We start from the raw sequence: 18,448 nt of genomic DNA, 5'->3' as shown, positions 1-18,448 counted from the left end.
CAGTCCATAATCATTTGAGGACTGTGTAGGTTTAAATACTAAGCGTAATAAGAATCTTAAAATGTTAGGATGCCAACTAATTTCGTTTTACTTCACCAATCGTAAACTTAGTGAGACGATTTTTACAGCCAGTCTATCGTTAATATCCATAATAAGATTCCAGCTCATTAATTATTACTTCACGAGCACCGCTAACGTGTCGAAAATGCTTCAACGATTCTAGAATGAAACAATGAACTCTGTCTTTATGTGCACTTTTCACACTAGTTCGCGTGTTACCACTTTGGAAACCGCTCGTAGACCACTCCTCAGCTATCTTAAAAGTTTGGCGCCTACCTCTTGGACCATCAATTCCATCAATAAGCACTGATACCAACTAAAATTTGTAATAAGTGTTTCCTCAATAATAGAGAGATATTGAAATTATTATTAACAAGTTCTCGCTGCAAATAATGTCATCAGCACCGCTGGAGCTACGTATTAATACTTGAATATAGGTGACAAAAGACTCGCTTCTTGGAGCAAAATATTCCTGTATCGTGCGTTAATACACAGTAACAAAAATGCAGCAAAAGACGGCAGGGATGTGACATAAACCCGAAGCGAAGAATCCTACTTCACCATTTACATACTGTGTAAATATAAGGCCTATGACACTTCCTTTGGGTACTGCAGAAGTAATCGCTACATCTGCCCATTTTGTACCGTTAAGAGCCACCTGTTGAGTTCTGTCCCTACCAAATACTTGTATCTTTGGTATCTTGAGACAGGTATTTGATATTCAGTTCAAGCTAAGAATTCAGACTTTGTTGCCCTGGAAAATTCCATCACCTGCTCTTGGAGAAATTGGAATAGATTCAGATTCTTTTAAAACTGACTGTGAATATGATCTGACCTTACCTCCATCACCACCAACAAAGTTTTACAGCGTAATGGATTTCAGTGAGGAACAAATTCAGTCTATTCAGGAATACTTGCCTGTTTTCACATACTTGTCAGGGTATTATTCCAGAGCTGTCCTTAAGAAGCTTAGATGTGAGACATTAATACTATATTTAGAGCTAGATAAAAGACTTTTAGTAATAGAAAATGATGAAAATATAAGAAAGGTGGGCAGAAGTAGGTCGTATTGTCCTAATAATGAGGTTATTAATGCTGTTATTTTTACTTATTTGTTTCCTAAAAACGCAGCATGAGATGCTCTCCCCAGAGAAATTTACTGTTGATTTAATTAAAAGAGAAGATTTCTTGCTAAGGGAGTTTTCTTGTAGTAAGTTAGATCACACAGACCACAGATTTATTCAGTGTGTAGTAGATTTGGTGTGTAATATGTTTCTCAGTAATTATATTAAAACAATTAACGTAGCCATACCGGTACTAACAGCTAAGAGAGAAAACTGTCAACTGTAAAGTAGTTTGGAATAAATTTTGTAACACATAAGCATACATTTACATTTGTCATTTTCCCCTCTCTCCTAATTTTCTCTACTTGATATGCATAATTGCATTTTTAACCCTGAATGTGCATAATACTAGGCCTATCTTTTACTTATACAGACGTCGTTTCATTAAGGCAGTATTCTGGTACATATTTTTCACACTTCTGATGATACGGACAGAAGGAGGTATCAGATTTATGAAATCTCTCGTCTTGCTTTGTTGGTTAAAACTTGGTTACATGAGGGTTTACAACTAAATTAATCTCGGGGACAATATCGATACGATGTCCAATGAGTCATTAATGTATCAGTGAATTACGGTTTTGTCAAAGTACTTACGCTTATGAACACCAGAATAATTACTGCATTTTGTCTGCTAACTTTTACTAACACTATCTCTATCACAATAACTCTAATAGTGTAACTTACAGGCTGTGGTGTATGTCGGCTTCACTCGCAACGTTTATCTTAACAAGCAGTAAAATTTTGCAAATGATCTCAAACACAATAGAAGGAAATCACAGAGTACTGTAACTAGCGTAACATGCATTTTGCGGTACAGCATTTAGGAATGTAATAGTTTCTTTGTAACTGATAAAGGGCGGCACAGTTTCCTTGTAAATGGCACACAGACTAACGGTCGAGAACAAAGTCTGTCACACTCTCACGGAAGAAGTACAAGCTCTTGCGCTGATGCTGGTATGCAGGGACAACCTTGTGGTGGTGACGTCACAGTTGTGATTTGTTTCTTGTGTCTTCTTTATCATATTCTTTCTTGAAGGGTTAAACGGTTGATACGTTACTAACTGACATTTAATGACAATGGCAACTTCTTTGCGATACTTTTTCAGCGCCTCGTAACCTTGAAACGGCAAATTGTGAATTATAGAAAACGCGTGTTTCATGTTTAACTTGTAAATTATTGACGATAACAACCCACTCCCGAGAGCACTCTTATACGAAGACATTAACCGTCGACAAATCATTATGTGACTCTCATTATAGCAATGATTATAATAAATCATTCCAAGAACGACATGTTTTGGTAAAAATCCCGACGCGCACATGTAGTCCTGTGAGAGGCCCGTTTCGAACGGAAACGAAATTCGACAGCCGATGACGCGGTGGCCGATTTTTGCGTATGACGTCAAAATGACGTCACGTTTGCGGGAGGTAATGTGAAACGAGTGTTACCGCATTTCTTGTGAAGACAGTAATACAGGTAGACATTTCAGTGCAATGACCTCCTTTGTAATGTTTCATCTTCAAGCACTCCAATAATTCTTTCTGTTTACAGTGGTGTAATGTTATTTGAAACGGTTAGTTACTCTATCGAAATAAACACTGTGGCAGAGCTAGTTGCCGCTTCATGCTCGCTTTAGAGTAACATTCCACCGCTAAAAAGTTAACACTATCACAGTTTAACGTTTACTAAATTGAAACTGTAATAATAAATCAAGAAACCACTACATTAAAATAGAGAAAAGCACTTGCTTTTGCATGAATTATCTGATTTTGATGGTGGATCCAATCAATACTAATGACGTCAAAATAACGTCACTTTTTCGGGAGGTAATGTGAAACGAGTGTTACCTCATTTCTTGTGAAGACATGCATCTAAAAATTCGAAAATGGTTATTCTAATTACCAAAGAAACTTCTGGTAGACAATTACACAATTTCCGATGTCACTTGAGAGGAAGCAAGTTGAGTATTCCGTCCCATCTGCTATGTTTTTTAGGTTCCCATAAACTTTCTAATTTTCTTTTGCTAGACTATAATAATGTTAATGATACTGTACATAGTGCCTAGTGAGTGGATAGCAATTTCAGACTCATAAATAAGCTTAGTCCTACTCTATTTCGTTATCATTACACGCTACTTACTAATGTAGTTGCAGTGATCTAATTAGTTCACTCAGGAACTTTGTTAACTGAAAAAGTTCATACAGTATGACCGTGCATATTTAGCGCATGGTTGGGAACATATTTCAGCATGTTAATAACTGTCATTTGATAGTATGTCTTTCAACTTTTCCACAAGGTATCTAAAATTTTCCGAAACTAATTATCTTCCGAATTAATTATCATTACAGCTATAGACCATTGCTAACTACAATTACAAACTATATAAAAATTGCTGTTGGATTCTGAACTGGGGCATTATATTTATGTTAATGAATTTTTTATGTTCCCCTTGATTTGCAGCAGTTGTTAATTAAGTAGCTAATTACTAAGCTCAGTATTTTGAGGAATATAAAATATTTTATGCAAATTGGCTGATATCGATAATGAGTAGCGTAGAACATATTATTCATAGGCGGAACTAAGTGCAGACCTAGCACAACTGAGGTCAGGCAGTCTGTGGCTGAGGGTAAATGGAGCAACACCTGTGTCTCTGGTGGGCAGTGTGCTGTAGTCCGATAACTAACATTCTGAAATGTTTTCTTCACTACTGGGCATAATTGGTGACTTTTGTAAAAGTAAAGTGTTCCAAATAATTCGAAAAGTAACGTGGGTTCAAACAAAGTTCAATTATGAATAAAATTAAATATTCATTCTAAGCCGCCAATTAGCCACGAATTAAAATAGTACTGAAGGTTTAATATGATTTCTTTTACAGACCACAGGATGACAGAAACGTCCAAAGCAAGGTACTAAGAAATATGGCACGAAACCTGTTATTCAAATGAAAATGAAGAAGATATCAGAGGAAATTACTTCTTGACGAATTGGACAGAGGGAAGCTACAAGGAAATATGACATTTAAAGACAAACCATTGTGAATAAATTGAAAAAGAAGAATAATGTAAAAGCTGGATGGCCCATTGTTCTTACTGAGACTGAAGAAAGATGTTTTGTAAAAGGATGCATCCTTGTCAATGACATGGGTCTTCCAATATCAGTCTTTGACTTCAGGTGCGTGGTTAAATCATATCTTGATACCTGAAAAAGAAAACTAGATAGCCTTGCTGATAATATGCTTGGATAGGCCTGGGGAAAGGCATTTTAGAGACACATAGTTATGAACTGTCTCACAAATTTATAGTCAATATTTCAAGGAAGGGTACTGCTGTAAATGTGAATGTAATCAGTAACTTTTTAGAGAAATACAAAGCCGAGGTTGAAGGCGTTCCTTTTGAAATATTTTCAGTTTTGATGAAACTGGATGTCATGACATACCTGCAAAAGAAAGCCCTTGTTTCGTCGGACATGTCGACGTCCTGAGAAAACTGAGGGCACCTCAAAATTGCTCTTCACTCTCATGTTGTTTGGAAAAGAGTACGAGAATTCCTCCCCCCTTATATTAATGATAAAGGTAAGCCAAAATGGACAGACTGGATATAAAGTCACCTCCTCCAACGCAAATGAACACAGCAGGGTGGGTGACTATAACAGAGTTGTTTGACAGTTGGTTTAAAACTCACTTCCTCATGTTTCCCTCAAAGAAAGAAGGAAGGAGAGTAAATATTGGAGATATTTCTTCTCATCACATTTCAATGACAACTTCGGAGCTGTGTGAGAAAAAGAACATAAAGTTAATTTGCATTCCACTGAACGCTACTAGTTTTCTGCAAGCTTCACATGTTGTTTATTCTTCTTCTCTGAAGAGATTCTTTGTTAGTGCAGGAAGACTCAAAATGAAAGAAGAAACAGCGTTTTCTGAAGGGTACATTTACTGGCACGTTGGCGAATATTTTGCATTTGGCTGAACAGACCGCTTCTACAAATTTAGTGAAAGGATCGAAAAATGTGGATATTAAATGCGATGGGAATCTTATAGTATCTCCCTGTTATGCTAGAAATAAGTCTTGTGTTATGAGACGTGACTTCGAGAAACATTTGGAGACGGCGAGAAGGACAGTCAATTTTCAATGTGAGGATCGTCAAAACGTATATGTTGTCCATAGTACCAAGGATGATACATACGTTATTTCGGGAGGGGATATGCATAAAGGAACGTATTTCATAGCCATGTGTTTAATTAATTTAAAATGCCTTTAAATTCCCCTGAACTTTGAAGAGCAGTTTATGTGCCGTCAGCCTGTCCTTAGTAAGTAATGTATAATGTATCAGTAGAGAAGTCGACATTCTTGCATACAGGTGTTAATACTACATGGTTAACCAACACGTACTGCAGTGAGCAAAAGACTGACTACCGCGCTGCCATCTGTTGGCGACGCCAGGCAACAGTTATGTGGCCCGCCGTTCCCCATCCAGTAACAGCAGACAGGTTTAATTCACATTTTGACGTCTTGTCAGAAAGTATTAGAAGTAGAACTCATCTCATTAACAGAGTATCTATTGTTCTTTAAAGACTTTGATATAAGGGAACGATGATTTTGCAGTACTTATTCCAAGAATATTTAATACTTGTTCTCGTAGTTCGTGGCAAATGCCACATAGTTTACCATTATTGCATTGCCAGTTGAACCAATTCGCGGGTTGGATTCCCTCACTTCCTCATCGAGGACTCGCACTGCCTGGGCTACTCTCAGGGTGAATCTTCGACGTGGAAGAGCCCCAACCGTGCCTGTCGCGTTGTTGCCCGTCTGCACGCCGTCACTGCTGCCCGCCGCCGCCGCTGTCGCCGCCGTCGTCGTCTGTTCGCCGCCGCCCGGTGCATGCCGCCGCCGCCGCCTGGTCGCCGTCTCTCGGTGCTCGCCGCTTTTTCTGCCGCCGCCGCGGCCGCCGCCTGGTCGCCGCTTCTTCTGCCGCCGCCGCCGCCGCTGTCGCCGTCTCTTGCTGCTCGCAGCTTCTGCCGCCGCCGCTACCGCCGTCTCTCGGTGTTCGCTACCGCCTGCAATCATGGACGCCCCAACTACCACCATCATCTACACCTCTCCTTCACCTGCCCACACTGTAACGTCATGGAGTGCTTCCTGTGGGATTCACCGGTCTCATGCACCTCCCCTACTCACAGTCTCCTCCCCATCTATCTCCTCTCCATCGCTGTATCCCCACCTGTACGTCACTCCTGCTCCTACCCCTGCTACTGCCCCTGCTGCTGCTCCCGCTCCTGCCTCTGCCCCTGCTCCCAACCCCCCTCACGCACCGGTCGCCCACCGAGACGACTTTCCCCCTCTCCCCCCTGCAACTACCGCTGCTTCCCCCTGCCAGAGTCTCCGCCCGCCGCACCACAGTCGCCGCCACAGAGCGCCCTACCCTCTCATCCCGTCCCCATCCTTTCACACAGACCTCCTGCGAAAACTCCCGCGAGTTATGTTTGGCCCCCACGCCTCTCTGACACCCTTCCTTTCCGCTTCCACTCCTCGTCAGCCCCAGCCTCCCCGTCGCCCCCCCACCTACACCGCTGTGATCACCAAGCTCAGCCCGGTGATCACAGAGGATGAAGTGTTGGTAGAACTGAACTCCCACCCGGACTTGGAAATCCGCTCTGCCCGCCGTATCCACAATGCCTCTGGTCCCACCTACCTCATGCGGGTATTCTCTGAATCCGCCCCATCCATAGACCATCTCCTCACCCAGGGTGCCCTGATATACCACCGTCGCCACCCTGTTGAATCCTCCAAATCCCCTCCCCAATCTTACCATTGCCAGCGGTGCCTGATGTACAATGACCACCTGACTCCCAACTGCAAAAACCCCCCACCTGTCCCCATTGCAAGGCCTCCCACTTTCTTAAGAACTGCCCCAACCTCGCTGCTCCTCCTTCCTGTAATACCTGCAATGGCCCCCATCCCACATACTCCCACAACTGTAAAGCTAAACCCCCTCCAGCCACCCTGAACTTACGGTCCCAGTTCGTCCCGTCGATCCCCCTGTCCATCCCAACAATTCCCTCTGTCCACCCCCCACGGCCGAGGACGTCATCCGGTTCATTACCGTTGTCCTCCAAAACATTCACCCTTTTCAGCGCCCCCACACCTTCCAACAAATATCCCTTGCTGCTCGCTCTGTTTTCCACCTGAACGCCTTCGCCACTTACTCCCACAACCAAGCCCACTTCACCTTCACCCGCCTCGACACCCTCGTTTAAGTCTCTTCCCTTCCCTCTCTTCCCCCCCTCCTTCCCGTCATGGCGCGGCACGAGTCTCGCATCCTCTTCCAGAACATTCGCTCCTTCCGCTCCAACAAATACCTCCTCATGCACACCCTCTCCCACCACCAGGTCGACGCCTTCCTCTTGAACGAAACCTTTCTCCAGCCCCACCATTCTATCCGCACCTCCCCCTATATCCTCCACCGCACTGACGCTCCTGGTCCTCGTGCACAGGGTGGAGTCGCGATTGGCCACCTTAAGCATATCCCTGTCCGGCCACAACCTCTCCTCAATGACCCCACTGAACACCTTATCCTTAGCGTCTTCTTCCCCTCCCTCACCATTACCTGTGCCACCATCTATGTCCGCTCCACTGCTTCTCTTCCTTATGACTTCATCTCACACATTGACCACACCTTCTCCACCTATGTGATTGCCGCCGACCTCAACATCCATAGCCGCACTCCTGCTGCCCTTCGGCGGTGGCATCAGTTCCTCTCCACACTTCAAGGTGACCTTGTTCCTCTTCCCCAGCACACCCGACCTGAAAGTAACACCACCCCCGATGTTGTCATTGCCTCCGCCAACCTCCTTGGGCGTATCGCTGTCGCCGTCCTTGACCCCACAGGTAGCGATCACCTCCCTGTCCTTCTCACCATCACGTCTGCAAACCGCCCCCCTCCGGCTCCGCACCCTGCGCCCCCTCCCAAGGTCGTCTATGACTATCGCCGTGCCAACTGGGATGCCTACCGGGACTCCATCTCCGCCCAGGTCGAAAGCCACCCTCTTACCTATCGCCATCCTGACGACATCAACCACGCCTCGTCCTTCCTTCAGCAGGTAATTACTGACGCCGTGGAGGCCCACGTTCCTACTAACACCATCCACCCACACCGTCCCACTCTCCCTCCGCGGGCTGTCCTCCTCCTCCGTGAATCCCGCCGCCTCTATCGCTCCTTCCTGCGCACTCGTGACAGGGATACACTCCAACGCCACCGGCAAATACAGCGACATGTACGGAACCTTATTACAGCCACGAAACGCCGCGACTGGCGCCAGACCTGCACACGACTCAATGCCACCCTCCCTATCAACTCATCCAAGTACTGGTCCGCCTTCCATCGTCTTACTGGTTCCCTTTCCGCTCCCCACTACCCCCTTCTCCATAACGATCACCCCCTTCCTGATAACCTCAGTAAGGCCAACCACTTCGCTTCCCACCTTTCCGAGGTCTTCTCCATCCCCGATGATCCCCACTGATTATTCTCTTTTCCCCACGGTCATGGAACGTGCCGATACCTCAGTCGCTCCTCTTGCTCCTAGTCTCCAGTACTTGGGGCAGTTGCCCCCCTCCGACATCAACACACCCGTCACAGCACAAGACATTAAACTTATCCTCCGGTCCAAACGCAACACGGCCCCTGGTCACGACTGTGTCACCTACTGTCACCTTCGCGAAAGCCCCTATTCCTTCCTGACTGTCCTCGCCCATCTCTATAATGTCGTCCCCTCTACTGGCTTCTACCCTGACCTGTGGAAGACCTCCCGCGTCCTCTTATTCCTCAAACCCAACAAACCCCCTTCTGCCGCCTCTTCCTATCGTCCCATCTGCCTCACCTCCGTCTTCAGTAAGGTCTTTGAATCCATCCTCTCCCGCCGTATCCATCAGCACCTTGCTCAACACCACCTCCTCCCCCTTACCCAGTGTGGCTTCCGACCCTCCTTCTCTGCTGACGACCAACCCCTCAACCTTGTTCACCTTCTGTCCCTCCAGCTCAACTCCCGTCTATCCGCCATTTTTGTTTCCCTTGACCTCCAAAATGCCTATGACCGTGTATGGCATCCCGGTCTCCTCTTTAAACTCCAAACCTACGCCCTGCCTATCAATTTTGTCCGTCTGGTCGCTTCCTTCCTCTCGCACCGTCCTTCCTATGTCACCCTCCACAACACCAACTCCCGTATCTTTTATCCCACGGCTGGCGTCCCCCAGGGCTCTGTCCTCTCCCCTCTCCTTTATCTCTTGTATACAGCTGATATGCCCAAGCCAGCCCCACCAGTCCACCTTCTTCAGTATGCTGATGACACCGCCTTCCTGGCTCTCTATCCTACCCTTCAACGGTCTCAACGTACCCTCCAAACCCACCTTAACCAGTTCACCACTTGGTGTAACCAGTGGTTCCTCCGTCTCAACCCCTCCAAAACCCAGGCAATCATCATAGGCCGCACCACTCGCTCCTTCCGCCTCCATGATTTCTACCTCACCCTTTATGGTCGTCCTATCCAACTCACCCCCACCCTGAAATACCTTGGCCTCACCCTTGACCGACACCTCACCTGGACCCCTCATCTCCTGACCATCCAGCAGAAAGCCCATTCCCGCCTCCGCCTTCTGAAACTCCTGTCTGGCTGGACATGGGGATTGTATCCTTCCACCATCCTCCACACCTACAAATCCCTCATCCGTCCTATCCTCTGTTATGCCAGCGTTGCCCAGATCTCCGCCCCCACCCGCTTTTACAAGGCCCTCCAAATCCTTGAACGCCATGCGCTCCGCCTTGCCTTCCGTATCCGCCTTCCTTCCCCCACACAGCTTCTGTATGAACTGATCCCCTTCCCCCACCTCCTCCTGTTTCTCCAACATCTCCGCATCCTTTACATTGTTCGCAGGCTTGATCCCCCCCACCCTCTGGTTTCCTCCTTCCTCTCCACCCCCCGCCCGTTGCCGCGCCTCTATCGCTGTATCCCTCCCTCTCTCCACCTCCACACCCTCCTTCTCCTTCATCAGGGCAATTTCCAACGCCTCCCCCTCCCGGATGACGAACTTCGCCGTGACATCTACCCTTCCTTCCAACTATAACCTGGCCTTGTTCCCCCCCCCCCCCCCGCAGGGCCCCCTTTTCCTCTTTCCTCCTTCTCCCAGAGCGGATTTTCCTCCGTCCCCCCCTCCCCTGAGACCCTGCACCCCATACTTGCCTCTCTCCTTCCCATATCCCTCCCTACCTGGCCCTCTTCCGCGCGCCCCCCGCTCACCTCCCCCATCTCTTCCCCTCCCTCCCTTCTCCGGGTCTCCCTCATCTCCTAGCGCCTGGCAGATCCTCTGTGTTGCTCTTCATCAGTGTACCACATCAGTGTTTATTTAGTGCTGTTTCTCGTGTGCGTCAAGAGGTGTGTTTTAATTGTGTCCTGCATTGAGGTTCGCCGCCAGTGTTACGTTATGTGCTCTGCCGTCCGTCGCTACCTTTATGCTCCAGTCTTACTGTGCCTTGTGTTCTTTTAACCGTCGCAGTGTGTGGCTTTTTATGTGTGCTACTTTTAAACAGTTTTTTATCTCCATTTTACAGTCACCCCGTTTTTTTGTCTATTGCCTTCCATAATGTTCCCCTTTTTTATATCTATGTTCACCTTATTCTCTCCTTTGCTGTTTTTAAATGTCTTCTATTGTTTTGTTCTATGTCTTTCGGCTGAAGAGCAGCGCCTATGCTGCTGCCAGCCCGCCCCGATGGGGAATTGAAATACAATAAAGGAAAAAAAAATGATCTATGGGCAGACACTTACAAAGGGGTGCATTACATGTCCGTGACAATGCATTACATAAATTTAGACTGGCGTTTGAATAAATATGTACTGATGTGCTCTGCGTTTCCTGACTGCCCAAAAACTGGCTCGAATATTCGAAACGAGTTGGAAGATGGCTTAGAAACTATGGGTGTTTCTCGTGAAGACATTGCCAAAATTACGTTTGTCACAGACCAGGGCAGTAACATTGTCAAAGCTCTCGAAGTATATCAGCGTCTTCCATGCATGGCTCATAGTATAAACACAGTCTTGAAACATGTTCTGAGCGAACAGTTTTTGAAAGAAAATGTTCCAAATATATTAGCCATTCTTAATACAGTGCGGGCTACGGTTTCGTACTTCAAGAGAAGAGGTCTCTGTGTGAGACTGAACTCATCTTTAAAGCAGTGGGTTTCAACTCGTTGGAATAGTTATTTTGACATGCTTGTATCAGTCCATTCTCAGATTGATTCAGTGAAGGCTGTTTTACATAATGAAGGTACTTCTGATAAGATGCTGGGTTATGACCACCATATAACTGGCCAGCTTATAGAACTTCTTAAGCCGTTTAAAGAAGCCACAGTTGATCTAGAGAGTGACAAGGATCCAACCCTACATTTAGTTCTACCGTGGTTTTATGCCTTAAAAACTCACTGTACCGTAAGGGATAACGATGAAGAGGTTTGTAATTTTATTCCATCTGAATATTATAGAACCACTTGTGAAATATGTTTGAGAAAATGTATTTTCAGGACATGAAACCTTTGAAACAAGCCGCTGATGCCTTCCTAGAACAGAAAATGTTCGTTAGTATGCTGCATAAAATTGCAACGTTTATGGTGGCTAACTACCGCACATTAAGAAAGTTAACCGAGGATGAAAAAATTGAAGTTTACCAAGCAGCACGACAGATGTGTGCTGAAGGTAAGCTCCTAAGATAATGCATATATTCTTCATCTACATGTACATGGTTACTCTGCAAGACACACGCAAGTGCTTGCGAACCACCTTCAACTTATTTGTCTCTTTTTCTCGAATTTCGCGCGGGATAGAACACCTACAGCTCTCCGTCTGAGCACTGCTTTTTTGTATTTTATTCTGATGATCATTTCTTCCATTGTATATGGGACTCAACAATATCTCTTCGGAGGTGTAAATTGGTGATCGAAATTTCATATATAGATCGCGCCACGTCAAAAAACGCCATTGTTGTAATGATTCCCACCCCAACTCTTGTGTAATTTCCGCGACACTCTTTCCCCTGTTTCACGATAATACCAAACCAGCTGCCCTTATTTAGACTCTTTCGACCTCTTCCGTCAATAGTAAGGCTCTCCAACTTCGTAGCAATGCTCCAAAAGAGTGTTTTGTCATTAAAACGCCTACAGCATTTTCTGTGTGTCCATTCCTATTTAAGTAGGTCGTAATTGTAATCAGAGGTATTAAGTAGAATCTACAGCCTTTAGATTTGACTGGTTGATCTTGTAAACGAAGTTTAACGGACTTAGTTTAGTACACACTGGGATAACCTCGCTCTTGTCATTATTTATTGCCAACTGCTAATTTTCACACCAAAAACATATACCTTATTTAAATCGTCCTGCAGTTAGTTTTGATCTTCTGGTGACTTTACAGGACGATAAATGATAGCATCATCTAAAACCTATTATAATTTCAACTATGTGTAGTACGATCTTCACATTATTCTGCAAATATTAATTGGAATCTGTACAGTTTCCCTACAAGTGCCCAATCACAGCAACCAAGAAACAAATCCAGGGCCGTACAAAATGGCGAAATTTGAGGACTGGGCAGAAGAGCCTCCTCTCCCACATGATGAAGTCAGCAGATACTTGCAAGAACACCGTGTGAACGAGGGAGATATTCTACAGTGGTGGAAAAATAACTCCCAACGACTTCCCCGACTTGCGTGTGTGGCAAGAAAAATACTAAATATACCAGCCACTAGTGCGTCTAGTGAGAGAATTTTTAGTTGCGCTGGAAACCTAATTAGCGAAAAACAATCACGTCTTAATGCAGACAGACTTAACGATCTCGTCATAATTAATTCAAACACTAATCAGCAGACACATTAAAAATACAGTAGAACATTAAACGGGAAACTATGAGTTTGAGCGCAAATTTACTAATTAAGAGTGCAGATTTCTTTCTTGTGCTTTCTGGGCGTCAATTTCTGAGATAGAAATTTTGTAATGCATACAGTTCATTTTTATTTTAGACTAAACTTTTTGATTTCAATCCTCCCAAGTGACATTAATTATTGTTTGTAAATTATTTTCTGTTACTTGGGTTTGCAAAAGTAGCCAAATATTTTTACGAGTATCTGGTTTGGCCTAAATAATACTTTCAGGGGAACTGAAGGAAAATTTGTAAAGATTTTATGTTGAAAAGTGTTCTGCAAAATAAAATATTCATTTGTGGAGTAAGGCAATACACATTATGAGTTTAAATTACAATTTATTTTGTTGAGTTCCACACACATTGCAAAATGTAATATTATTCTTGTATTTCTATATTAAGGGGAATCCCACATGCAGAGTCAAGATGCTGAAGACCTAGACACTACAAATACTCCTAAAATGAAGAGCGTCTTTTTCCATGAATGTATTGTAGTAGGAATATAATGGAAACTCTGAGCCACTCTCCACAGCGTCTATATCTGCGTCATGAGGATCAGACTCGTCGTTTAGGTCTGTGTTATGAGGGTCTAGAGTCGTCGTTTAGATTTGCATCATGCAAGTAAACACTCGTCGTCTTAGTCTGCATCATGATGGTCCGAAATATGGTCCCTCATGATGCAGACCTAGACTACAAGTGTGGACTCTCATGACTCAAACGTAGGAGCCGCGAAAAATGGCTCAGGGTCGCCATTGTATTCCCAGTACTATAGTTTTTAGACGAACTGGATACGAAACAAGTCCTTCGATTTTGTTAAAATGCATTTTGGCAATTTAGAATGATTTTGCCAACTTCGAATGAATTCACAGCGCCAGTAAAATACACCCTGGAAACGTAGTTAAATATTTATATAATTGTTGTCATACTTGGCTGAAACATACTAAAGTTAAAGAATCTAGACTTCCAAAATCTTAATTTGGTTCTCAATGCAGTAGAGTGGTTAATAGGGGCGTAGATAATTTATTCTTCTGGGGAGGTGACCAATCTTATTTTTGGGGGATGGAGGTTCACTTCTTTAGTACAAATATCCATCCGTTTCGGTGTTGAAAAGTGCAGCACAGACTGCATTGCGTTGCATGGGCATTTATTTACTCCATACTCTCGTAGTCCATCTTCCCTCCCGTATTTTCTCTCTATTCATTTAGTCCTCTCCCACTATCCCTTTGATCACCTCCCCCCCCTCCCCATCGCTTGGCCGGCCGGAGTCGCCAAGCAGTTCTAGGCGCTACAGTCTGGAACCGCGCGACCGCTACGGTTGCAGGTTCGAATCCTGCCTCGGGCATGGACGTGTGTGATGTCCTTAGGTTAGTTAGGTTTAAGTAGTTCTAAGTTCTAGGGGACTGATGACCTCAGAAGTTAAGTCCCATATTGCTCAGGGCCATTTGAACCATTTTTGAACCCATCCCTTGGCCCATCTCCCCCCCACCCTCTATCCTTCTCCTCGTCCTCTCTCTGTTGGATTCGGCCACCTCAGTTCATCTCCTCTTCACCTATCTATGAAAACTGATATATATCTGTCAACTTTTGTGGTGATCAGTGAATCAGTGTCAAAGTTTATTGCTAGGTAGCATTTATTGTAATACTTTTTGATACACAGCATTGATAGTTTTGTTTTCTGGTGCGTAAACAAATGAAGTTGAAGGTGTCCCGACAGGGGAATATGCGATATACAAATAGCCATGTGAAAAACATGATTTTCAAGATTGATGCCACAAACATATAACAACTGCCCTTGCGATTTATCTATCGACATGGCAAATGTAAGCTGCACTGGAAATTATAACCGTTTAAAGTCGAATGGCATGTCGGTCGGAATCTTACTGATACTGGAATCAAACTGTCCTCACCTTCGTACTTTCCTTTTAAAATTGTGGCTTCGATTACGTTGTTCTTTAACTTCTTCACCGCAAGCCGGGTGCCATTACAAAGACGTGGCTGGTTTACCTTTCGCAACATGATTGCCGATCCAACTTAATTACAGATTGGGAGGCGGTAATCCAGGGAAATCTAGCGAATTTAAAAATTCCGTAGGATAGTTGACTACATCATCTTGGTTAGTAACGGAATAAACCGACTTGTATGTCAGCAATTCGCCAGGTGTCATATTTTGAATCTGAAAATTCATTTCGTTAACATCAAGGTTTCTTGCAGCCAATATAACACGTTCACTCAACCAAAAATGGTTTGCAACTGTTAAACGACATTTGCTGTGCGCGAATTGTCCAACACGATGACTGTGAATGTGTCAGACACCTCTCAAATTTCAAAAAGATCATAGACATTTCGTTTAAAAGAAATATATATATATATATATATATATATATATATATATACTCATAGACAAATACATATATACGCACACACACACACACACACACACACACACACACACACACACACACATATATATATATATATACGTAAACATATATATATATATATATACATATACATGCACATGTAAATATTCAAAAACCTTCTCCATGGAAACATGCCCACATAGTGAACTTTCATGGTAACCCACAAACGATGTCAAAGTCTTTTGTAAGGTACTCTCTTCAATATACTGTCCGAAATATTATGTAGACAGTGATGTTCCTCTTGATGGTCAAGTGTGCAAAATTTCTTCAAGATCGGAATAAAATTGTAGGTTGGTGTAGAAGTGTGTAAGTAAAGTACCCTCCGCCATGCACCATTCAGAATTTTAAGCAGACAGCGCCCTTCATCCTGCTTTGAATATCAAGTGTGCCAAATTTCATCAAGATCGGAATAAATACGTACAATTTGTCGAATTCCGTTATGTAAAGGAACCTCTGCCATGCACCATATGAAATTTTATGTAGACTGTGACCTTCCTCTTGGTTTCAAGGTATAGTGTGCAAAATTTCATCAAGATTGTATGCAATACAAACACACGGACACAATGAAAACGCACTTTCAGTTTTTATAAAATTTTCCAATTTTTCGGTCGATTTTCCAAAAATTTTATTTCATAAAAACCTTGTCGTGAGAATTACGAACACAGCAAAAAAAATTTAGCCGAACTGGTCCAGGCGTTCTCGAGTTTCACGCTTATCAACACATTTGGCAATTAATTTTTATTTATATAGATAAGAAGCCCGAAATATACGCGTAAAGGAAGAATATACAAATAAAACCCAATATTTTTTTACCTGAAATTAATACATATATATAACTAGCTGAAAACCGGGCGTTACCTGGGCATTTATTTATTCCATACTCTCGTAGTCCATCTTCCCTCCCCTATTTTCTCTCTATCCATTTGTTCCTCTCCCACTATCTCTATGTTCACCTCCCGCCCCCCCTCCCCATGCCTTGGCCCATCTCCCCCCACCCTCTGTCCTTCTCCTCGTCCTCTCTCTGTTGGACTCCGCCACTTCAGTTCATCTCTTCTTCACATATGTATGAAAACTCACATATATCTGTCAACTTTTGTGGTGATCAGTGAAGCAGTGTCAAAGTTTATTGCTAGGCAGCATTTATTGTAATACTTTTGATACGCAGCATTGATAGTTTTGTTTTCTGGTGCGTAAACAAATGATGTTGAAGGTGTCCCGACAGGGGAATATGCGACATACAATTGGCCATGTGAAAAACATGATTCTCAAGATTGATGCCTCAAACATATAACGACTGCCCTTGCGATTTATCTATCGACATGGCAAATGCAAGCTGCACTGGAAATTATAACCGTTTAAAGCCGAGTGGCATGTCGGTCGGAATCATAATGATACGTGGTATCAAACTGTCTTAATCTTTGTACTTTCCTTTTAAAATTGTGGCTTCGATTACGTTGTTCTTTAATTTCTTCACCGCAAGTCGGGTGCCATTACAAAGACGTGGCTGGTTTACCTTTCGCAACATAATGATTGCCGATCCGACTTAATTGCAGATTGGGAGGCGGTAGTCCGGGCAGATCCAGCGAATTTAAAAATTCCGTAGGATAGTTGAGTACATCATCTTGGTTAGTAACGGAATAAACCGACTTGTATGTCATCATTTTGCCAGGTATCATATTTTGAATCTGAAAATTCATTTTGTTAACATCAAGGTTTTTTGCATCCAATATAACACATTCGCTCAACCAAAACTGGTTTGCAACTGTTAAGCGACATTTGCTGTGCGCGAAATGTTAAACACGATGACAGTGAATGTGTCAGACATCTCTCAAATTTCAAAAAGATCATAGACATTTCGTTTAAAAATTGTATGTATATATACATATATATACACACACACACAAACACACACACTTTTATATATATATATATATATATATATATATATATATATATATATATATATATATATACATGGAAATATTCAAAAACCTTCTCCATGGAAACATGGAGCCAACTTTCATGGTAACCCGCAAACGATGTCAATATCTTTTCTAAGGTACTCTATTCCATGGACTGTCCGAAATACTATGTTGACAGTGATGTTCCTCTTGATGGTCAAGTGTGCAAAGTTTCTTCAAGATCGGACTAAAACTGTAGGTTGGCGTAGAAGTGTGTAAAGTGCCCTCCGCCATGCACCATTGAGAATTTTAAGCAGACAGCGCCCTTCATCCTGCTTTGAATATCAAGTGTGCTACATTTCATCAAGGTCGGAATAAAAACGTACAATTTGTCGAATTCCGTTAGGTAAAGTAACCTCTGCCATGTACCCTACGAAATTTTATATAGACTGTGACCTTCCTCTTGGTTTCAAGGTATAGTGTGCAAAATTTTATCAAGATTGTATGCAATACAAACACACGGACACAATGAAAACGCACTTTCAGTTTTTCTCCAATTTTCGAATTTTTCGGTCGATTTTCCAAAAATTTTATTTCATAAAAACCTTGTCCTGAGAATTACGAACACAACAAAAAAAAATTGCCGAATTGGTCCAGCCGTTCTCGAGTTTTATGCTTATCAACATTTATCTATCGACATGGCAAATGCAAGCTGCACTGGAAATTATAACCGTTTAAAGCCGAGTGGCATGTCGGTCGGAATCATAATGATACGTGGTATCAAACTGTCTTAATCTTTGTACTTTCCTTTTAAAATTGTGGCTTCGATTACGTTGTTCTTTAATTTCTTCACCGCAAGTCGGGTGCCATTACAAAGACGTGGCTGGTTTACCTTTCGCAACATAATGATTGCCGATCCGACTTAATTGCAGATTGGGAGGCGGTAGTCCGGGCAGATCCAGCGAATTTAAAAATTCCGTAGGATAGTTGAG

This window comes from Schistocerca nitens, chromosome 11, assembly GCF_023898315.1.
Source record: "Schistocerca nitens isolate TAMUIC-IGC-003100 chromosome 11, iqSchNite1.1, whole genome shotgun sequence".
Lineage (NCBI taxonomy): Eukaryota > Metazoa > Arthropoda > Insecta > Orthoptera > Acrididae > Schistocerca > Schistocerca nitens.
This window is presented reverse-complemented; position numbering follows the sequence as displayed.